Source organism: Protopterus annectens, chromosome 2.part0 (assembly GCF_019279795.1).
Source record: "Protopterus annectens isolate FY-2018-M chromosome 2.part0, PAN1.0, whole genome shotgun sequence".
In the NCBI taxonomy this organism is placed as follows: domain Eukaryota; kingdom Metazoa; phylum Chordata; order Ceratodontiformes; family Protopteridae; genus Protopterus; species Protopterus annectens.
The window spans coordinates 803,706,971-803,733,121 of record NC_056728.1 but is presented as its reverse complement, the minus strand read 5'-3'; the positions used below and the strand labels follow the sequence as shown (position 1 = coordinate 803,733,121).

At 37.0% G+C, this 26,151-nt stretch overlaps 1 protein-coding gene across 1 annotated transcript in view; it reads right to left on the bottom strand.

Annotated features, from left to right (window-relative positions):
- Positions 1-26,151, bottom strand: part of PTPRD (protein tyrosine phosphatase receptor type D) — a 6,523,893-nt gene that overhangs the window by 2,320,409 nt on the left and 4,177,333 nt on the right. The window lies entirely within an intron of this gene.

Below are 26,151 nucleotides of genomic sequence, written 5' to 3'. Positions count from 1 at the left end.
GCACTGCCCACTAAATCCCTCAATGTTCCTGTGTACATGTTCTTCTTCCTTGGACGCATGTTATTTATTTATGTGTTAAGGTAAAGGAGCATTGCTCTAATAATTAAATAAATAAATAAGCAGAGAAAGAATGCCCCTGCAAGAACGGCAAGCACAGCACAGCACTCTGGGTGATCGCCTAGTTCGTCTTTACGTAAGGCCAATCCAGAAGTAGTTACATTTCTTGGAATCTTTTTCATGAGTAAGGGTAGCGGTAATCAAGAGCTGAGACTGACCATCAGAATGGTGCTGTAGCAGCAGGTGCTGCACTGCAAGTGTTGTACTGCTTGAGTCCTTGGATGAAGCCTACAGTTTGGCAATCACTGTATCTATGCCATGAACATTAGAAAGGCAACCAGAAAGGCAAGACTAAAGATGCAAGATGTACAACTGTAAATTGTTAACAGGGTTGCTGGGCTTACTTTCCACTACAAGGGTGTGGTAATTGATATACTAGAGAAGAACTGCTCTTCATCTGGATTGAATGGAGCCAGCTGTGGTGATATGGCCACCTAGTGAATATGTATCCTTGCTGCCTCCTTTTGAAGTTCTACGAGAGACAACCCACTGGGAACAGTGGAGGGGGTGAGGCCAAGGAAATGCTGGACATATAATATCTTTCATCTGGCCTGGAAATGCTTAGGTATCCCCAAGGATGAGCTGGTGACTGAGGTTAGAGAAGTCCGTTTTTGTCTTCCAAAATTGCTACTGCAAGACCATTAACATAGTATATGGTTTAGTGAATGAATAGATTAAGAGAGCTCAAGTTGTTAATTACTTTATTCCTTTATTGCTTCAGTTATGTTCAGATTTCAAAATGTGTAAGTGTTACTGCACCACAGTGAGAAGATGGCTGCAAATAAGGGAAATAAGAAATGCATGTGAAGTTTTTGCATTAAGCCATGTTGAAAAAAACACATTCAGTTTTGTACCCGAAGAAAAATACAGGAAAGTACGGACATGCTGCTGCAATAACAAGAGGTCTCAGTAAATGCCCAATATTACAGAAAACAGGAAACTGTAATGAACAACTAGTAATCCAAGGCCACCCTGCTTTTCCCCCAGAATTTCCAGACACACAGGAAGACCATAAGGTGGATACCTTTGATGGTTGCTCTTTTATTGGCAGTCTAACTTCAGCCATATTCAGTGACACAGACTCATGTGGCACCTTCTGGAGCTGACTATTATTGCAGCCACAAGATTTGACAGCCTTATGCAGAGTTTACATTCTGGCTGGCAGTTCTCAGCTTCATTCACAAAATTAGCCAGATCAGATTACAACATGCCATCAGAGAAGGTGCTAGTAAAATGTTGGCTGGCCAGCAGTCACACACGCAAAGGTATGATAGTCAGTATTTATCAGCTGACACTCTGTTTTGGCAGAGTGTGTGTGTGTGTGTGTGTGTGTGTGTGTGTGTGTGTGTGTGTGTGTGTGTGTGTGTGTGTGTGTGTGTGTGTGTGTGTGCGTGTGTGTGTGTGTGTGTGTGTGTTTGTGCCTGCATGCACACACAAGTGTGTTTTGTGTGTGTCTGTATGTGTGTGCTGTTGCATGGTGTGAGATGAAGAAATACTTTGCAACTCTGTGGTTATTTATTTTCCTTGTATTAAATTAAACCATTTATTCAATTATTTGAATAAGTGGTCTCTGATCTTGTTTTTAACAGCAGACACAAATGTCAGGCCAAATAATTGCACTGCCTGACTGTGTTTTAGGTAATACTAACAAATAAAAGTTAAAAAAAACAGAAGAAAACTGACAAGTCAGAAAACTACTCAGACTACTTTTCCAGGTAGGCACTTCACCCACAAACAGAAAATGATTTCAAGCTTCTCACCCTGTTGCATAGCTCCTCTGCTCCTGAGGATTCCAGCTCTGTGTGTTCTGTTAAGTTATCTTAATTCTCTTTTCTTTCCCACATAAGTTCTCCTCTCCTAATTATTAAAGCTCTAAACAGAAGCATTTCTCTTTCCTTTTGCTTATGCTAAGAGTCTCCCTAAGTTCTCTTCCAAATGGCTTTTCATTCTTCACCTTACTATGTACTAATGATGCAGCTAAATGTCTTAGCTGTTCTACATAACAGCATATGAAATGTAAGCGGGTATATTTGCATCGGCTCACCTTTTCCCCCACTACTTTCATTTTGTTAAATCTACTTTGGTCTGCCTATAGTTTTTAGTACCTTCATGGCTTTTAATAAGAAGTTTTATATTTCTTACTGGAATAGACAGCCTCATATATTTTGGCCAAAGCTGCCCAGAAATGAGGGATTACTTCTGTTATTTCAGGCAGGTACTTGCTGTTAAGTAACATCTATGATGGGGGTTTAACAGCTACACAGATGCACCACTTCCATAGTCCTTAACTTTCTTATGCATTAATATTAGTAATTCAGAGTATTGTAAGTCCCAAAGTCACAATGGCTAATGAAGGCTTCAATCATCCAAGTGTAAACACATTTTCTAAGTCTTCTTTAAAAATGTTACTTGTCTCTAAACAGGAAATTCCATTTTATATTGTTCATTGAACTTTGCTTACTATGAATAGATATATGAATATCCCTTAAAATGGGTGAAAAAATAAATAATCATCTTCACTTAATATGAAGTGCTATGAAGAACATTGACTTTTGAATCTCCTGTTATGTTCCATGCCTTTCACTATAAGAATAGTCTGCTTTATCTGTAATTGGTCTGGAAAAGTTCTGAGCAGTTAAAACTTGAGTTCAGCTCAAGTGTATCCATGTCTCTATAATCTGGAATGTATTATGAACTGCAAGGACTTGCTATTTCTCTGTGCAAATAATAGTAGCACTAACATTACATCAACTAAATCCTCTCTATTCACTTTAGCATTGTTGCATTACAACTACTTCTTTATTTTACTTGCTAATTCAACTTGATACTACATTGTTGACAGGTCTTGAAATACTTTAAAAACTGAACACAACATCTGACCAGGAAAATTGTTTTAATTTTCTTTTATGATACAACTATGTATCACAAGCCATATTTTAATATGACTGCAATTAGCCAATGCTTTAGGGCAGGTCATTCAAATAATTTAGCCTCCACATGACATATACCTCAGTGTGATTAGATTACTTGTCTGAAAGTTAATGCATTCTTGGTTTAGATCTTACATGTTATGCTGTGACTACTGTATATTTGTGATTAACATATTACTTTATATTTGATGTCCTTACCACTGCTGTCTGATCTAACGGATATCTGGCTTTACAATAGTAGCAATCATTACAATTGATCCTAATCTTAGCAAGAATGTGAAAGATGGTTGTGTACTTCATTTAACTTAGAAATGAGACCCAACTTAATCTTACGTCTGCCTTACCTTTACTATCTTCTGGTCTCTCCTACTATCACTCATCTCTGAGGCATTTTAATGACCTTCAGTACCTCATATCAGGACACCATTAGCTCCCAAGCTAGACTTTATCTCCCATTTCCTCCTACAACTTTCACCCTGATCAGAATGCTTATGTGTTGTAGAAATATGTAAGAGATGATGAAAATACTAACAAAATATTTTGCTGAAACAAGCAAGAAATATTCAAGTTTCTTTAACTTGTTTTAATTAGACAGGATAACATCTGTGTTGCTTCTTTTATTAAGCGTGCTATAATATTTTAATTAAGTAATTATTTTCTATTGTAATTTATTTTAGTGCATAACGTTCTACAAAAGTAATAACATTGACATTTTGGATGCCATTTTCTCCCCAAGGATTGTATGTATTCAACAGAACACTGAGCAATAACTAACACCTTTTTTGTAAGACCTCTCTATGAAGTCTCATCTGATGTAAGGGAAATTGATTTTTTAAAATAAATACTTTTGTAAGGCTTGTAATATATGATAAGCAATGGTACTGAACAGTAGTGTGTAAAGTGTCGCTTGTGACTAGGCTGGAGACAGGTCCCTTAACTTAATATTCTTTCATCTTTACCTGAAATAGTAACAAAAGCTGGAATAGATTATCAGGATTAAATGTTAGGATGTGCAAGTATCTCAGTTAATGTTATAATTGTCCATTGTTACTTTCCTCTTACATACTTAAGTATAGCAGACAGCTCTCCCTGGACAATCCCAATTAACTGCTATCAAATGTATTGTTGTTTGACGGCAACATGGATAAGTTCCCACCCCCTTAACAGACTATAAATGTGCTACATAAGAATAAAAATATGGAATGTAGATCATAAAGAATATAGTGCATATTGTTACTGAACATCCCACTTAAGCTCCTGCAACCAACACTACCTATTTCTAATCTTCTGATTTAAACTTTCTAGTGACTCAAACTCAAACTGCCACTCTACTGATTGTTTTTGCAATACTTATCCAGACTTGCCAGGGGTTCAACCTGTGCCATTATCCCTTGCTCAACTTGGGCTTTCCCCAACTCCTACTGTACCCCCAATTCCCACCCACCCCTACTTCTTTATGTTTACACTTCCTTTACCAAACTCTGTAATAATCTTCAAATCAGGCAAGGTCACACTACTTCGACTTAAAATTATTCTATTACATAACATTTTTTCACTCATCTCTCCAACTTGTTAAACTCCTAGACCCACCTCCATTACTTCGCACACTGCTCATTATCACACCTTATGCACATTTCTTCTATTCGTTGTACCAGCTGTAAAGCTAACCAAATCTTTTCTTTCTTCACAAACTAATCTCCACTCACTCTCTCCTGTAACTACCATCCTACTATCACTGACTAAATGCCCTAAAACCATGCTACTCCCAAAGTATTCTTTTACTTATTACTGTTACTTATTACCTTTCTGATCCAGCTTTTGACAAAAAATACCATTCACTAACTTATCATGCTCCTCCTCGGCTTCATCCCATTCTCACTCATCTTACTCACATACCCATAATCTCAGAATAATTTATTATATTAATAAAGTAATAATAATAAAATTCTCTCTACAATTTCCTACCCACAAACACGTACTTCCTATCTAATTTCCTTACTCATCTCATCCTGCTGCTTTACAAAAAATATTCATCTATATCCCAGATTTAAAATACCAAACTGCCACCCCAGCCAACACAAAGCAAAAATATACCTAAAATTATTCACAATATAGGATAGGAAGAAGCACATTCCCATGCTCTAAAATCCTATTAAGGTATTCACCATTACCCTAGCCCTACCTCTGTCTGGGAACTTTGAATTAATAATACTGTCAACCATACCCTAACTCCTCAGTCCCCAGTTTCCCACCATTAACAATCTTACTTTTGTCACCAGAAACACTAGAACCATAAGAAACAAAATCACTGATTTGCATGGCTGTATAATGCAAAACCAGACATCCTAGTTATCATTGACATGTGGCTAAAAGCAATAATTACTGATTCTGAAATACATGCTCCTGGTTAAAATATCAGTCACAATGATTTCATCAGTAGGAAAGGAGGTGGTGTCACCCTATTTCCCAGCCACTATCTGATATCCCCTACAGATCAAATCCCAAAATTTAACTCAGCTGAGCTACTCATTACCTTCCTGAAATGTAACAGCCCAAACAAATATGTATTATTGTGCTTCCCTCCAGCTGACAATAACACACCTTTAGAAGACATGCTGCACTGGATAACTCAATCTTCTGCTAGAGGATGTAAACATAAACTGGCATGACTGAATTTTACAATGTGCTATGTACATCAGGGAGCACGTGTTATGTGCTGCATCCTTAAGAAGCACATCAAAGACTAAGCGTGCACATATAAATGTTAAGCACGTGCCATTCCGAGTGCCATTTTGAGACTGCAGCCAGAGAGTAAACATGTATGATTCCAGCAGTTACTTTGTATATAACTTACTTAAGTTAAAGTCAGTAAACTTCTATCATGATGTGTTTGTATAAAATAAAGCTGCTTGAACAGAACCCACGAAGACTCTTCTATTGTGTCCAAAGTAGGTGAGTGACATCCTACTTCTAGCATAGACTTATTTGGACTCAATCTAAAAACTGCCCCACATACCTAGGTAAAAAAAATAGCTCCATACTTCAATAGCTCCATACTCGAATGGATCCTAGTTCCAGAGCGCAGTAATTTCACATCTGCAGATAAATTATCAGACTCTCCACCTATGCAGAAGAGGTTCACTACTCATCTACCTAAATGGAAAATCTGCAAAACTACTTGTAACCTCTCAAACTTTAACCCAGATGCATTTAATTCTGTTCTAACATCCATAATTTGGAACTTCCCAAAAACCATCCCACTTGACAATGCCATAAATACATTGAGCTGAATTTTTCTAAATACCCTAAATGACTACCAATATCATGAAAGAAAAGAATAAAAGAAACAACTCATTATGGCTTTCCAAATCCAGTAGAACTCTCATGCATAACAGAGAGAAAGCTTGGAAAAAAGGGCAAAAAAAAAAATCCACTTAACCTAAAGCATTTCAAAGAACACAGAAATATATCAATCAATCAATCAATCAATCAATCAATCAATCAATCAATCAATAAATAAATAAATAAATGAATAAATCAGGACAATAAAATATACCAAACTACATTCTAATAATAACAAACAATCCTAAAAACTTCTGTTCAGCTATTAAAGAAATAACACATCCAAGACAAAAATACTTTCCAAGCCTTTCACCAAATAACACCCACTAGAAACTGCCATACAATTTAATACATACTTTATAGACAGTATAACTTCCCTAACTAAGGATGTTTCCACTTCTTCTATTTCTAATCCCATTCAAGAACTAAATACCCCTACTTCCAGTTTTACCTTAAAACCCATGCCTACATCTTATATAAAACAGCTCCTAAATAAGCTCAAAACATGTTCTACCTTTGCTGACAATCTCTCAAGTAAATTCCTAAAAATAGCCTCCAATAGTATTGCCTTCCTAATCTCAATAAACAGGTTCATCCAGGATTCCTATGTCTACCCCTCTCATTGTTGGAAAAGTCTTATATCATCCTCCTTCATAAATGAGGTACTTCAACAGAAGTCAGTAACTTTAAACTTATAGCTATCTTACCCCCCAAAAATGTTAGAAAAAAATATATTTAGAAACAACTACTAATGTATCTTCTTCAAGAAAGTATTTTAAATGCTATGCAACACAGCTTCCATCCCTTTACATCACTAATTTAGCACTCTTAATATCCACAGAAACAAAGTCAGAGACAAAGGTAAATTTGTCTACTCCTTGTTTCTAATCCTGTCAAAAGCTTTCTAAATTGTCAGCCTTTGTAATCTTCTACTGGAAATGTCCTCATTTGGATTGTCCCTTCCTTTCACTGGTTTAACAGTTACCTGACAATCAGCCAAGTAACTCTCCACTCTTTCCCCATACCTCACTGTATCCAATGGTGTTACACAGGGCTTGATCCTAGGCTTTCTTCTCTATAATGTTCTCTTAAATACTCTCCATTCATCTAGAAAACAAGCTTCTGTAATTCTAAATGCAGATGAAGCCACCCTTACATTTTCCACCAGTAATTTAACTCTTCTCGAACAAATCACCCAGGAAGCTTTTCAGCCACACAAACTTGGCTCTGCAACTTTAAACTCTTGCTCAACTGAAAGAAAACCAAACTGCTGCTTTTCCTTTCTAAAGAACTCAATCAGGAAAAATCCAAGTTTAAAATGTTCTCCTTAATTGACACCAGCATTGAAATTAACCCTTAGACCAAACTACTGTGAATGGTAATGGATGATAACTTCAAATATGACCTGCATATTAAAACTTCCGTTTAAAAAACAATCAAAAAATGGGCATGCTCTAGAGAGCCAAAATTTCCTCACTAATACAGTCAAAAGTACACTAGCTTCTGCATATCTTCTCCCATCAGTTCTCTAATGTGCTCCCATCCTAACAAATCTACAGACTTCTAAAAAATGAATCATCAGACAATGGTGCAGGAAAGTTGCAAAATTTGCAGCAAACAACCCTTTACATACACATCACTGCATAGCACTCAAAGCAATAAAATGGCTAGAATTGCCTCAACTGCTAATATACACAGCTACTCTTTGCATATAAAATAACTTACCATCCCTCCAGTTCCATTCTGGATACTATACTCTCTACCTATACTGCACATCAGGACCTAAGGTCCACTTACCAAAAACTGCTATCTATCCATAAACCTCTCAAATGCAAAGGGCAGAACCTAAACGCTTACTCTTTTTTCCAAATCATGGAAATCCTTACCCTCATTCATCACATAAATTCATCAGTGTAAGCCCTTCAAAGATGTCCTTGAAGATTACTTAACAAAAACATGGCTCTGCTCCTGCTCATATCCAGGTTAGTCTACGGCCTACCAACTGAAATTTCATTCACTGTGTTCACTGAATCATTAGCCTTCCAGGACGTCACCTCTAGTTCTAAACTCTAATCTTATTCTAACTCTAAATTATTCTGCTAACTTCTAACCTTTTCTCTCATCTAGCCCTTCATTTCTATGACACCTGCTTTGTATATTACTGCACCTTAACTAATGTACCTGCTTTTGGATATCACTACACATAAATCAATGCCATGTATTTTATATCAGTTCACGTAAGCGGTATAATACTATACCTGATTTAAACAATTATGTATTGAGCTGTACACCTTACAGCTATGGAAGAAAACAGTGAAATATCAACTCCTACATTGTTTTATTTTCCTATAACATTCACAAACTGCTTTAGTCTTTCTGTGTACTGTTTACTATGATCTTGAACTGCTGTTTGTATTTGTATGATATTTTACTGTTCACTGTTTCTTGTTCTTATTTGTATATTTTCTGCTATAAACTGATAATTACAGCATAGTGGAGCTTTTCTCCCTGGCCCGCTCTCAAAATGGGTAACCAGTCAGACCTTCCCAGTAAACAAATGTCAATAAATAAATTAATGATCTTGTTCAGTAAAATTATGAAATATGGATCATTGAAGTCTACAGAGTTTACACAGTGTAATTGATAATATGTTTAAATTTCACCATCATTTTTTGTCACTATCTGTTTTGTAAATGCATTTTAGGAGTATCCCACGTTCCTACTGGAAATGGGAGGAATTAGTTGCTATTTGGTATTGTTTTTAAGGGTCTTTGTTTTTCTTTTCATTTTCTGCAGGTTCAGAGGTATAATGGGTGGCGAGGACTGAACTCTGGTCCTTGGAGGTGTGAGGAAGAAAACCTAACCACTGAATGTTATAGTCATATAAAAAATGAAGTTAATCTAGAAGGATTTTAAAATCTATGCTATTATTTCTTTGGAATACAGATCCCAGACAGAAGATTCAGTAGACCAAATGGGAGATGTTTAAAATGTCGCCATGCAGTCTGATCTACTGAATCTCACTTTACAGGAAATTCAGTTAGAGATGTGATAGCACCTGTATGGAAATGGCTGCTTTTAATTGTAATAGATAAATTCACTATACACTCTAAAATATGTACATAAGCATTGCTCCAAATAGACAGAGGCATAAATGCAAATATGTGGATACTTCAAAAAGAGAAAAACTCTGAAAACTCAGATAAATTCATGGAAGCACTGCACAGCTGGTAATGATTCAACATTTTATTCAAGGTTACATATATTCATGTGAGGGTTGTAAAATACCAAAATTCTAGAAATTTGCTTTGCAACACCACATCAGCAGTGACACGTAACAATTGCTGTCAAGCTACAGAAATGACAAACAATGAAAAGTGTGTCCTACAATAAAGACTGAACTTTGTTCCTTACTTACTGTCACTTGGTAGGGCACACCACTTCTGCTATATAAAGTATCTTTGACAGGAAATGCATGCAGTGTCAAAACATATTAAGTACAGTGCAGGTATGTTCTCCCCCACACATAGCTGAGTAGAATTCAAAAAGAAAAAGTCAACCTGTCTGAAGACGTGTTCCAAACTGCATTTAAAATACAAAATAAAAAAGTGAAAAATAAGAAATGTTAATATTTTCATGTGTGTGTGTGTGTGTGTGTGTGTGTGTGTGTGTGTGTGTGTGTGTGTGTAGACATATATAAAGTGAGAGTTAGAGATAGATCTATAGTGTATATGCATCCCCTCCCTCTCTCTCTCTCTCTCTCTCTTTATATATATATATATATATATATATATAATTCTGAATTCTCAAGAAATGTTATTTCTTGTTAATTAGGCAGATCTACTTGTCAAAATGTTAGTCAGAGGTAGTCAGTGGAGACTCAGGGAATGAAACAAAACTTAGGCTGAAGGCCAAAAGCTATTAGCAGCTAAAACACTACACCTTGTAAGCTAAACAGGCAGATAAAAAAGGAAAGCAGAGATTAATACCCTCCACCTTGTAATATAGGTAGTTTAGCTATATAACAATATGGAAGTCTTCAGAACTAAACAGGATATTCTAATGTCTCATCATAGCATGCTCACACAGAAATACACACAGGCACACACTCATATGGAAATGCAGGTGCACACATACACACACACACACACACACACACACACACACACACACACACACACACACACACACACACACACACACACACACACACACACACACACACACACACACACACACACACACACGTATGCAAGCCCCACATGCACACATGGTGGTACACACAGACATAGACAGACACACAAACGCACATGCTGATATATATGCACATGCACGCACCACAAGCACACATGTGTACACACTGACACACACAAACATGCATGCACATGCACACTTTATTTGGATCTTTTGACTGCATCCTGGTACCATAAAGTGAAGTACACTGCATCAAGACCTTTTTCATTGACTTATGCAGATGCTGGGAATGAAAATGTTAGTACTTTATAAAAGATGAAAGCATACAGTATCAGTAATATTTATTACAAAATTAGCCATGACAACCCTTGTGTAGAAAGACAGAAGACATGAGAAATGCAAGGAATACGTATATCTGCTAGTAAACATGTGCACTACTTGTTATACTAAAACTATTTGAAAATAAATGGACTGGAATAGGCCATGAATCTCATCTGAGTATTGTTTAGACTAAAACAATGGACAAGGAAAAATCTGTTTTCTAACATGGATGAGCTCATACAAAATACGATAACAAACTCTTGGTTATGTCAAACTAACCACCTAGCATACATAGTAAGATTACTCCAATGCCAGTATCAGAACTTTCAAATGAATCATGGAACACCTGAGTATAACCCATTATAGGCCTGTATAAAATAAGACCACGGGACAGTTATTGTAAATGATTACTCCACGTTTACCATCACATACCCAGTATCTTCCACATTTTCCCATATAACAGTGCATGTCCTTGACGATATTCATGCCCGCGACTGTGAGAGCAGAAAATGATGCCTTTTTCCACTGTTTACAGTATCAAGCGATTTGATAAGTATCATGGTAAAGCTCAGATGAAAATGACTCCTTTAAGGTTACAAACCAACGGGTAGTAAAATGTTTCATGTCAAGCATTAGTAAGCCAGAAAAAATTTTACAACAAATAGATTCTTTGGTATGAACAGGTAAATTGTATGCTAAAGGTTATGATATTGCAGGGAACCCCGCAATTGTGATCACAAGTGCTTACAACTTAGTTTAACAGGTTCATAGGTAAGTACTAGGCTAGCTGCCCCTGTAGGTCATTTTAAGACAATTCAGTTTCCCTTTTTGTGCTTGAAGTAACCTATCATATTCTGTTACACACTGACCTTACCCACCCTATGGTCGATAATTCTATATTACCCCTAATGAGACTAGCTGAGATCATGCCATACAAAATTTGAATTGACCCATGCATGTAATAAAGCATTCAGGAGCTGCCTATGTCCATTTGTAGTATAAGGGGCAGTCCTTTCATACATTTTCTGTGTTACATCCATATATTTAAGTTGTGCATGAAAACAGATGGGGCTAAGCTCTTTTGCTTAGATTGGGAGTCTGTCCCTCCAAACTGGTCTGCTGATGTTCCAGAAGAGGTTTAGATCCCTAGACCAAATATTTCTGGTGCTGTTTGACTTGCTGATTTTCAGTAAATTCATTAGTACTAGGTCAGAGGATACCATGTATGGCATTCTTTTAGTAAGGTATTTCAGTGAGCATTCCAGTTGTTGTTGCATGTGTATGGATAGATACATGCCAAAGGGAGCATTATATTCAATGATTGGCCTAATCTGCATTTAGCAAAGGGACAATGACTTTCCTAGATCTAGACATAATCCCTTTATTTATAAGATGTGCAATATAGAAGGACCTTCTTGCAACAATGCACATATGTTGGTGAATAGTTAGGTCACTATAGACGTACGTTCCCAAATCCACAACACTTGGGTCAACTCTTTGAGGCGCATTGTGAATGTGGTAGTTCCTTGGGGTAGATGACTTCCCAAAGGATACAATAAAGCATTTTAGGCACTTAGTTTCAGTACATGATTTTGGCACCAGTTATTAATCTGGTGCAAAACTTCCTGCAGGATATCTAAATCATTTGGGGATTCAATGACTGCCTCTAATTGGCAGTCACCTGCAAACTTAGTCAGCCAGAGCCCTTTAGATATTGGCTCTTACTTCAGAAAAGTAGATGCCAAACAGGAAAGGTCCTAGCAGAGAACCCTGGGGGAATGTTTGAACATGCATTCCATTATAAAGTCTCATCACTGACTGATCCAGATTTGCAAATGAACCAAAAATGATGAAATGAATTATTATGCTGACAGAAAAAAAGACATATAGCAATCTTATCTTAGCAAATATATATGGGTTCTATCCCATTGGTCAAATATCTGTTTGCTGGGAAATATGTCCTTACTCTGCATTTGTGCAATTTTGGAGTTAGTATATATAATTGGCAGGGGATGGAGAAGGACTTGCTCATGGAAAAAATGATGTTTATTTGCTTGCTTGTTTTTGCATGCACAGAGGCTGTTTATTGGTGTATTTGTATGTGAAGTTGTGTGTCTGCATACATGGTTTTGATGTAAAGGCATTAATTAGCATTTCATGGGTGTATTGGATATATACAAACATGTAATAATCAATCTGCAAAACATGAGAGCACTTTTATCCAAACCAAACTATTAGCTATCACAATGCCAGTGCTACAACAAGCATAAGACTACTAATTGATATTTTTTTCTGCAAACCCCCTACTATTTATATATACCAACAACAAGGCTGCACAATAGCAAGGAAAGGACATATATTTCCCACCCCTGAAATTCCAGTGATCTTGCACCTGCGCCTGCAAACAGGTGATCCGTCAACCAAAAAGGCTTGACAGAATAGCTGCTTGACCACAGGGTTCTCCATTATTTTTCATGAACATACATGCATACGTAAATATCTGTGAATGTGCATGTGTGTGTGTGTGTGTGTGTGTGTGTGTGTGTGTGTGTGTGTGTGTGTGTGTGTGTGTGTGTGTGTGTGTTTGCATGTGGGGGGGGGTATATGCACTTACATATTCTGCTAGATTGGTCCCTTATAAGAATGCACATATACTAGTAAAAAACTGTTTTGTATGAATTTTTTATAGTTTGCAAGAGAAGCAGTACTCTGTTATCATTCTATTCTATTCAGACATTCAGTTATAAAATTTGACAATGTGATGATGATGGCTTATCCCAATCACACCTCATGCGCAAACAAACTTTGATCAGATTGCATCGTGTGTCTGCTGGATATAGTGTTTGTCCTAATTTGTTTAACAATTCTTTGTCGCATTCCTTCCACGGAGAATAAAATCAACACTACAAGCTGAAGAGCTAAGAGATTCCCTCCACATGTAATAGTGAGAGGAAATTAAAGAAGCAAGGACAGACTGGGTACTGTTAGACTGCCTAAAGCTGTCTTCTACTACATCACTGATGGCAAGAACTCTTAAGTCTCTAGAAACAGTTTCAAAACACGTGCATGATTATCTGGAACTTTGGACATCATTTCTAGTTACATAAAGTGCTAGGAACATTTACTTTAATTTTGAAATGTGCTGCATTAGGCGTTTTAATTAATGGAACACAGTCATTGAAAACATTCCCTGGGAGGTAGGCTGAAGAAGTCACATGGCAAATCAGTAATTTTGTGAAAATGTGGATAGACTGAATTGCTAAAGGCAGCTATGATCACCTGTGTCTTCTGTACCTTAGTGTTAAACTTAAATGATATTATAGAAAGATAGAAAAAAATTTCACGTGATTTGGTTTAAAGTGATACTCTTTCAAAATTTGGCATGCATGGTTTTCCATGGTTAATTCTAAATACACAAAATATTAAGAGGACCACTGAAGGGATTTCTTTTACAGCTGATGCTGTCCAGATTATCATATCCAGCCATAAGGGGTACGGGTTTAATTATAATGCTTTGTTGTAGTGTGCTTATGCTATATGTAACCAAATCAATGTTCATTTTGTAAGAAATATTATTTGTATTAATACGAAATGTAGAAAAGCTCTCTCACTTAAAGACCAGCAGATTTAATTAACTGTTGGATCCATACTTTATGAAATGGCATTCATTAATCTTTTTATGATACAGGTGCATAATTTATTGCAGTTGACACTGCACTTCTAATGAAAAGATAGAGTTGCATTAGTTGGGATTCAGTTAGTTAAATGTATATGATTGGTAATTTCTTTATAAATATAACATATATAAAACAACCATGGGAACATTTGGAAATGCCATGCTATCTGGTCACTTGTGGTAATTATATGCCTTAGTATTTCTTTATTTTGTGGGTACATATTTCTTTAGCTGAAGTAATTAGCCGCATCACTAATGACAATGTAGCATGACAGGATGTGCAGACAGACTCTTTTCCCCATTTCTGTGTCTTTTTTTTTTTTTTTTTTTTTTTGCTGCTATGGGGCTGTGAAACTGAAAGCTTCCTTTCTAGCATGCTAATGAAACATTAGTATTAATTCTCTGGAGTTCTGATGCCTAGGGGCATGTTTTCAGCTTTCACTACTTCATCTAGCATTGTAGTGTAAGTAATGCACTGTGGCAAGATGTCAGTGTTCATACTGCAGAAAAAGACAGTAACAGCAAATCTGCCATATACTTCTTGCCTTTCAGCTTTGTGTTCAAGCCCTGCTGAAACAGATGGAACACTCTTGGATAACTGTTTGGTGAACTTAGTGTGCATTGATGCACTCTTCAAGGGTTTTGAGCAAATACTGTTTATACCAGAAGCTTAGAATGGCAGCATATACTATTATAAACATTCACTACAATTAACAGTGATACCATACATACACATTATGGTGTACAAACCATTTCAGTAGCCTGTACTCACTCGCCAGATTGTTTAATATGTTTAATAGGTGAACCTTGTTTTATACTTGAAATAAAAAAGGGATATTCAGCTGCATTGCAAATTGCTATGCAGTATGCAAGAACAGATTTTTTCTGCAGGTATATGAAATGATAATCCTTTTGAAAATGTTGCTATATATCTCTCTGATTTAGAAACATCATTACATTGTACAGTAAATTATAATAACTTAAATTTCATGAAACTAGTTGGTACAGTGTGATAAATTTTCTTGTATTTCAGTTTCTCCATGCAGTTTTGTGTTAGGCTTCACATTTGTGCAACAGTACTTTGACAACATTCCCTTGACCATCCTGTTGTGTGAACCAGTATGATAGCCTAGATAGCCTGTCATTTTAAAGCATCATATCTAGGGATATACCATGACAACTATGTAGTGGACCAAAAGAGGAAATTAAGTTTGTACCAGTAAAATATAATTCTGATACTGCTTTGTTATATTTCATGTGGCAAGTCTCCACACAACATAATTCCTCTGATAGCTCACAACTAGCTCTAGGAGTCTGTTTGGACTTCACAAAAATCTGTTTGAGAAACATCCTCTGTTTGCACAGAAATTGCAAAATACGTACTTGTACAAGGTATGGCCACCCAATGAACTGTATGTTTTGTGTCAAGTATGCAGACATATCTTATGTGTTTTAGTGACCTTTAAAACAGTTCTTGTTTTCTTTAGCTGTCTGAAATGCAAAAAGTAGGCCATCACTGAAAAGGTCAAGGAGTATTGTCTTTCAATGAAGTTTGATAACTTCATTTCAAGGTGGGTCTTCAGCAACAACTGAATGCTAAAGGATAACTGGCTTCACCCCATGTACTACCTTATGCATGTGTACTAACCTTAAGGACAACTATTCCCCTACACTAACCCCAACCGTACCCTACACTTACCCCAACCCTACACCTGCACAAACCCTAACCTTACCACTACACAAACCCCAAACCTAACTCTATACTAACCCCATCCCTACACCTACATTAACCCCAACCATACCCCTACACTAACCCAATGATACTCCTACACTAATCCCAACCCTACACCTACACAAACCCTATCCCTACCCTTACACATACCCCAAACCTAAGCTTAGACTAACCCCAACCATTCCCCTACACTAACCCCAACCCTACCCCAACATTAACCCCAAACGTACCCCTACACTAACCCCAACCATACCCATACACTAATCCCAACCCTACACCTACAACCCTACCCCTACGCTAACCCCAACCATACCCCTACACTAATCCTAATCCTAGTCCTACAGTAACCCCAACCCTGCCCCTACATTAACCCTAAATGTGCCCCTACACTAATCCGAACCCTACCCCTACACTAACCACATCCATACAACTACACTAACCCCAAACATACCCCAACATTAACCCCAATTCTACCCCTAGAGTAACCCCAACCATACCCCTATACTAACCCAAACCCAACCCCCACACTAACTCCATACCTACCCCTACACTGACCCAATCAATACCCCTGCACTAACCCCATCCCTCCACCTAGACTTACCTCATACTTACCCCTTCAGTAACCCCAGCCATACCCCTACACTAACCCCAACCTTACCCCTACACTAACCCCATCCCTATACATTACATTGCTAAAAACCTTTCCCTAACAGTACCACTACATAAGACAAAAGGACACAGAACATACACAACACCAGACAGGAACAGCAGTAAGTCTACCCTCTTACTTAAACCTTGTGCTAACCCTGATGCTGAAACTGTCACACACACACATAAATTGCTATAATTCAGTCAATCCTTACTTTAACCTTAACACACAAACTCTCATACATACACACTTACTGCCATAATTCAGCCAAATTTTCATTTCTCTGCACATTTGCACTTCCCTACACAATATAAAACTTGAATTTGGAATAGTGTGTGTGTTGTGTGTGTGTGTGTGTGTGTGTGTGTGTGTGTGTGTGTGTGTGTGTGTGTGTGTGTGTGTGTGTGTGTGTGTGTGTACTTAAAATCTGCAAATGTGCATAATCTTAAAGACATTGCTTTTTAGGAAATGCACCCTTTTTATTGGCTTCTCCCCCACATAGAAGAATATCAGTTAAATTCTATGCATGCTGAGTACAATACAGCTAGAAACATTAAATGTTTAATCAGATAAATGTATTCATCTTTTATGTTTATGTCTATATTTTTAACTGGTCAGGTGAACTGATCCCTCATGTCCATTTCCCAGCGTTTACCCAGACCACAAGGACAATGTTAAATGAAATACATGTACACAGACACACACGTAAATATATATATATATATATATATAGACTACTACTTGATTTTGTAAAACATTTGACCATACTACTGCATTCGATGTGTTGTTTACATACATGAGACTGGTTGTTATTTAACCAGTCTCCAACACACTCTTGCACCTTCAGAGCTATAGAAAATCCCTCTACAACATAACTCAACTAAAATACATTTGCCAGAATCAGCAGAGTTACCATATAATGTTATATTTCAGTCAACTCTACCTGCAAAATATGCTTTAACATTTTAACAATAGTAATTGTTATAGTAATAGTAATAGTAAACCTTGCAGTAACTTCTACCTAACGTGAAAACTGAAAGTTTACATAAATATTTTATAACTCTTTTTTCCCCCAAGTGGGAGTGATTATTCTCTTCTAGCTGCCTTTCCATTTCTTGTGCGACTGTCTGTCTCTCTGGATTATCACTACTGTACTATACAATTCATTCATACACATGTAGCTATGCTCATGTCTGTGATTGGTTCATTCAAGGGCACAGTGACAGATGGAGCAGGAGAAGGCTCCAGTCTAGATGCTGCAATAACCAACTAATACTCGTTCCTTTTTGGGTTGCTTCACCTTTTAGGCTGAACAGCCTCATAATGGCATCACTTTAATGTACACAGGTACAGGCTGGGTGAAGTAATAGTAGGTGTAACAGCCTGAATCTCAGTGTAAGCACTGTCTTATTTGTAGGGCTGTTTTAAAAGACAGTCCAGAAGACAGCAGTGACATAAGTGAACAGACACATAGATATGCACCGACATCACAATTCACTTACTTGTGATTGCACTACTTCATCTCTAAGTAACAGAGCTAAGTCCGACTTTCTACACTAAAGAAATATCTTAACAAGCAAGTAAGAAAACTCCTAGAAATATTAAGGTTAACTTGAGCAGTCTGTTACTCTATCCTCCAACCAGCAGCCACAGCAATAGGCACACCATTAACCTATTTGTTATAAAATGTCCCTTTCCACAGGCATTGCTCTATAAGCAGAACATAATTACTCCACTTTCCAAAACTCCATCCTGCAACTAATTTCATAGATTTCAAGCCCACTGCCAACCTTAGTCTGCTTACAGAAATCTTTGAAAAATGTATTTGCAAAACAGATTTTTGAATACATTAACCACTGTGCTTACCTAGATGCACATCATTGTTTTAGAAATGGCTTCAGTGCACTCACTGCATTATATTCAATAACAGGCAGTGTCTACATTAATACGATAAACAGTCTATCTTTAACTGAGGTCTTTATTAAGTGATCTAAGAGGCTGAGAAGTTAAACACAATTTGCAGTTGAGAAAAATCAGGAAAAAAAGTAAATACACTTTGGTTCTGGATAACTTAAATGGTTGTAAAGCAATGTTGAAGCAGAACATTCCAGATAGCTTCCATGGCTCCTTGGGTCTATATTAGTTCACTGAAATCGCATTGCAGCGAATACCTCATACAGTTAAATTCGTTTCAGTGATTTGCTGAATTTACCAAGGGCAAGGAAATACTTGCCATACAGCACAACTTTTACCTTTTCTCCACTGAAGTGCAATTTCGTTGTTGGTATATATAGTTAGGGGGGTGCAACCCCCCACATCAGGTGGGGTGTGGGTTCGATTTGCTTAGCTGTCGGTCCATTGTACTGTAGGGCAAGTATTTCCTTGCTCTCAGTAAATTCAGCAAATCGCTGAAATGATTTTCGTGAATTAAGGTCAATGATTATGTGTTTGCTGCAATGCGATTTTGTCAAACTAATATAGACCCAGCTCCTTAATGGGGATGGATACCCTTTACTGTTGGACACTGCACAGCTTGTTGTTTGGTCCACTATTAATCTCACATTCTCTCATGATATTAATGCTACTGCTATCCACATGAAACCTTATTCTTTACACTGATGAATTTCAGTTATTAAAGTCTGACAAGATGATAAAACTATAGCAAAAATCATATTGTGAATTTGCAAGCCTGTGTCATTGGGCCTATAAAAAATGACTCCTTAGTACAGGTTGATTGGATGTAATGCTATTTGTTGTGGCATTGGTGACCCATCCTCTCTACAACTGTATGACGTCCTTAATAAAACCTTACTCAATGTGTACCAACAAAGATACCTAGGCTTCACCCTACACAACCATTTAAAATAGATTCAAAATTAGCCTTTAGCGAAGTATTTTACAGTTAAAAGTGATGTTATTGATTTAATATAATTACTTGTCTCGGAAGTTAGAGCAACACTAGCATGGAACATACTAATTCAGAAAATTGAGTGTGGGCTGTCCTTGGTTGCTTTTGACTTGTACAGCAATGCACGCACATTAGAAACTGCAATGCATCCTGATTAAAAACCCCAGATCCCACCACTCTGATTTATTAAATAAATGTCACTGGCTGCCCATTGCTAGTAAAGCATCTTTACAGTTAAATATGCTGTTTTACAAAACAGTGCAATCTAATAACTGACTTCTTCTTACAAAGCTACTGCATAGACCAAATGTTCATGTCTCAGTGACAGTAGGCACATTAAGTACAACAGCTTTTCCCTTACACCTGCTATGCACTGATATAATATTCAAACCTGTTGTGAAGCTTCTAATGCATGAAATCCAAATGGTATGCATTGGTACATATATCATCTGTTAAAAACAAATAGATATCCCCCTTATACTACTGTTCATTATAACTTACTTGTATATGTTATCATGTAACATGTATGTATGCTTATAAATCCTCTTTAGCAGGTTGTTAATCTATACCTCTTTTAAGCATCTTATTATATTTCATAGGTTACATGTATGACCATTTTTACCAATGTAAATTCCAAGATTATATATGATACCATTTTACCAGAGTTAAATCTTCTTCTTTCCCCATTAGGGGTCACTATAGTAGAACAACAGTCTGTAGAATGGTTGGTAGTGGAGTTTTATGGTGTCAAGTTGCCAGCCTGGTGCCCAAACATCAACAGAAGGCACACCCATGCATGCTGTCACACCTAGGGCCAATTTAGGGTGTCCAATCCACCTGCAGCATGTCTTTGGGATGTGGGAGGAACCAGAAGAAACCCAAGCAACTGCAACAAGGACAAACAGACTCCGCACAGAAGGAACCTCATCCAGGAATCAAACCAGAGAACCTCTTGCTGTGAGATGGCAATGCTAGCCCCTGCACCACTTCAGCCACACATTTTACTAGATTTAAATACAGTTCTTAAAAGTCTGCAATGCTAATGGTATGATGATTTACCTTTAGCAGTTTTTGTCTATTTGGTAGAGTATAGTCAACTTGCTTTACACATGACTGTCTTAAGGCTGAAAAGTGCAATTTGATCAATCTATGACTGATAAACAAAAAAACACACACACATAAATAAATGTCACTGTCTTAAATGCAGTTTGTTAGTTTCCCAAACATTCTCACAGTAATAAGGGTTTGCTAAGAACTCATCAGTGTATGGAAGCTAAATTACTGAGCAAAGCAAATATAAATAAACAAAAAATAAATCACATGGCTATTTGCACAGGAAGACAATCAGTGCGACTTATGGATTTTCTTATATAATGCAATGGGTAACTAAAAGTAATGAATATTACCTTTATATTATTTTCAAAAACATTTTTATGTAGATGCATCTAAGTATGACATTTCCAGCATTCATTAAACATACATTTTGAAAGTAATATGGTTTAACACACAGTAATTAATAAAGTTCATATGAAGTGAAATATGAATTATAATTAATAAATTAAGTAGATATTCCAACATCAATGAGCCTTAAAATAAAGATCAAAAGTCCTAGTGTAAACAAATGTTTCTACTGACATTTCAAGCTAAGTTATTAAAACAAAATGTTCTGTATTATAGAAGTACTTATCTAATGGCTTTTTTGATAAACAATGAATTTTATTAGCACTTTTATAAAATGGAAAGCCTGTCAGTTCGGATAATGAATAGACTAGTGAACATATGGTATCACACTGGAAAATGCTATAGGTATTGAATCTGTAGGAAATTAGTGGACAATAGGATATAATTATGGTCAAGACCAAATCACTGTTTGAGACACACAGCCGCACACACACTCACACACACACACACACACACACACACACACACACACACACACACACACACACACACACACACACACACACACACACTCTTACATGAACACATGCACACATATGCACACACAAATAAAACACAAACGCGCATGTACACATGTGCATGCATATACACATATAGACATTCATACGCATGTGCACATACACACACACTCTTACATGAACACATACGCACATATACACACACATGCACACACAAATAAAACACAAACACACCTTGTACACGTGCCTGTACACATATACACATTCATGCTTGCGCATGTGTATAAACACACACGCACACACATACACACATGCGCGCGCGCACATACACACACACACACACACACACACACACACACACGAGCCAGCTGAATATTGTTTTGGTCATACCCAAAAAATATAACTATGAGATATTTTAAAACACTGGCCTAAAAGTAATAGGAAAGATAAAATATGTAAAAACCTCATTGCTTGAAGAGAATTATAGGGTAAAACTCAGACACAATTAGAGTAGTGCATAATGCCTATTTACCCTCTCATGGGACACCTGCAGGGTGATGAAAATTCAAAGACAAGGACTGTGTAATTAGGCATTGAAAGCTATGCAGCAAATTTGAATGGGATGATAAAGTATACAAATGAGTGAGGCAGAAGGTATTACTTTTCAGAAGCATCACAAGGTTAAATGAACTAGTACAATTTAGTACAACCTCTGAAAAATATCATCATGACCAGTATAAATGTTGGGAATTGCAGCATGGCTATGTTCTCCAACCAGTGCTGGGGCCATTGCCCATCTAAGCGCTATGGAAATGACTGTAATAGTGTGCATGGCTTGCTTGCACTCATGTTAATTGACCAGCAGATATCTGGTCACTTTTGAGATGACTGTGTATTAATGAAGACTAAGTGTTTTTGAAATGTTTTTTTTTTTTTTTTGTGAAATGTTTTTTGTAATTTAAAATGTGTCTTTAAATGAAATTTTTTATATGCATATTTTTAGATAAGTTTAATAGTTAATTGTTTAATTGATTGATTAATTGAATGTTTTATTGGATGTCAGTGGGTATAAAAATGAGTTAGTAACATTGTAAATTTACTCCTTGAAGGCTTAGCACAAGCCAAGGCACCAGAGTGTTTTGTAATTAAACAGGATATACTTGACTACGAGTTGCTTTTTATAAGTGTGGCACATATCTACCACATGTGGTACCTCAAGGACTATGTGGTTATCCTGTACTTTTGCATATGAAGACATATCACACATTAAGTATTATGACCACAGGAACTTTCTAGTATCTCAGAGGGGCTACACTGGGGTTTAACAGTTGTCTAGTTTATGGATATTGGACAAGTCTCTAGATGTGCATACACAATCCATGTAAGACCACAACTTATTCCACAGGACCTGACAGGAGAGGGCCACCACTACACGTTTTTTCTGAGACATTGCTCTTTTCCTTACATTCTTGTAGCCACTGATTGTAGAATCATTGCAGTTAAGGCATCAGATTGTTCACATGGTCATATCTATATCAAGTGGAATGGCTATTATTCTTTGAGCTGTCAGGTGAATTGTAGTGCAGTTGGTCTCACAGCAAATGTGTTTATTCAGTATGCTGGCAGACTGTATGATATCAGTGTATGGTCAGGTTCAGATGAACATGGCTGCTTTCAAGATGATTTTTCCAGCGGGCCATCTAGCTGAGAAGTGTAGAATTCATAGTATGTAGTAATATATAACTCTTATGTTTACGTGATATGTAGTAAACCCTAAATCCTCACAAAAAGTATTCATATACTTGAGAATGAGAGATTTGAAGCTGTCAGTGTCATTTTCTGAGAAAAATATCCAATAGAAAGTACCTTGTGTTGACACTCTTGGTGAGGGTCAAGTGGGCTTGATTTGCTATTTGAATGTATGGTCTTTTTTTCTATGTCCTTCTGGATATACTGGTCTGAAGGTAAAATGCACACATGACTACAACACTGGACTTATTTTGTTGTCTAATGGACTAGAGACAGTTTGTCAATGTTCATGTAGCTAGAGGCCAATGATGAGGAACAATATCAGTTGCTAAGGACATTGATGCAGCATTTTCATTGGTTGAAGATGGAAAAAGGAAGTTTTCTTACTTTTTTGTTTGGTTATTACAATCCCTGCATGCAGACAAGTTGATCTTTAGAATGTTATTCTGGCAAGCTTAGTGGAGAAGAGGAATAAATCTCTGAATATGGTGCAGGTGACTTGAGTTTGAATAGGAGCTCGAGTGCATGTAGGTGTTGGTCTTATAGTATGGGAGTGAATGTTTTTTGCTGGGTCACCAGTTCCGGAGGGAGGTGTCTCTGGCACACTGCATGGGTGACACCTTGTGGCAACACTAGCTGTCTTCCCAGTGGACCTTGAGTCTATTGAAACTGTGATGTTGTGTGCAAGTCATAGTGAGCTTTGGTGGATATAGTATTTGTGAAGGCAAGCTTCCTCTTGGAGGGGAGCTATATAGCAGAGGTTGGAAAGCTGTTTTGCAGGTGGAGTGCAGTGCTCCATGAGGGGAGAGGGTAGGCCACACTGCAGGATAATGAAACTGGCCATCTGTTTGTTACCTGATTCTTGTCACAAGCGAATCCACTTGTGGTGGATTAGGGAGGGACCTGACTCTCATGACCAAGAAAAAGTAGGTTGATTGGGTGCAGGTGTGGAGGGAAGGTGGTTGTTCTTGAATTAACGCTCTCATTTTCTTCCTACATAGTTCAATAAGTTGATACATGCCATGAATCCTGAAATAGTGACGTTTATCATGTTTACCATAAGTGAATTCTTGTTTTTATGCGTCTTTTTCCTCTTCTATATATAATAGACCTTGTCTTGAGGTTGAACTATGACTGTAAAACCATGGCTCTCCACCATGACTCCTTTTGTTGGTTTCATGTATATCCAAAGCAGTATTTGAAGCATTTTATCAGGAAAAACATCTGGGCTGTCAGCAGCTGACTTTTCATCCCCAGGTCTCTGTTCTCCAAAGGCCACAGATCTATGCTGGGAATGGATAAAAATAGCACAGTCATTCACACTGCTGGTTACTGCTGCCATGGAAAATGGGTGGGGCCTGCAGTGTCATTACATTAGGAAACTGTGGCTAAGTACGTTTTATACAACACAAAAGTATAAACATGCAAAAACTATAGTAAGTAATGGTTTAAAACAAGAGTTAGCACTTCGGTCTAAGTCATTTTTTTCTTTTTCTTCCCATTCATCTTTTATCTAAGCATACAATAAAAAATGCAGCATATAGAGAAAATATTTCCATTAAGATGATTTAAATCATACCCACTAAAGCAGAAAATTATGGCTAGATGTGATAAGGGTGGCAGTAGAAACATTAGCATGAAGGTACAAGAAGAAATATTCTTAGTCAAGCATTTTTTTTATTTCCCTAGAAAAGACTGCATTTTTTTTTGCTCTAGAAGCTTTTTGTTGTCTGATCATTAACCATTAACCCAGGTGAGATTTTCACATGGTATGGGGAATCCCCAGACCTACTAGGGTAAGTACCATCTAAAGGGACATTCATCCAGACACACAGCAGAGTTCTTTGTGCTATCAGTGACATCCCAGCATTGAGGGCTTCTCCATCTGCCCTGACTTGAGGGGGCCTCTATCCTCATCATGTCTGAGCCTCACATTAGCTTCCTACATAGGTTCTCACTCTCTTACCCCCACTATGAAGGCCACCAATACCAATACACCTCCTAATTCTGACCCTACGTCAGCTGGTCCTTTCATTAGAAAAAGCATAGATTTCACCCTATATTAAACAGAGATTAATATAAAGTTTAATAGTTTACACATATTAAGTTCAAGGCCAAATAAAAAACTGCAAGAGTGCCTCTGTTCATTAAATACATTGACCATTTTAAACTCCAACAACACCCAAAGATAAAATTGGTTCTTTCAACTTTTCATTAAAATAATGAACCCGTGGGAAAAGAATATAATAAAAATAAAAATTTAAAAAATCTTAACAGTTATTAAATAACTTTTAAAAATTCATCTACTTCATGCTTTTATATTCAACAGACTATTAATGGAACAATACTCATTTAATCTGGCCAACCACAAGCATTTAGCTGGAGTTACCATTTCAATTCTTTTTTCTCTAGACGGAGTGTCCAGGGTCTCCCTCTATTTCCTACCATAACTTTGTCTATGACCATATATTTAAAATGATGCCATTCATTATTATATATATGTTTTGCCAAGGTGGTGTTTAACTTTTGATTTTTAATAGTATATTCATGTTCATAAATCCGCTTCTTCAATTTGCATCCAGTTTGCCCATGTAGTTGCATGGGCATAACTAAG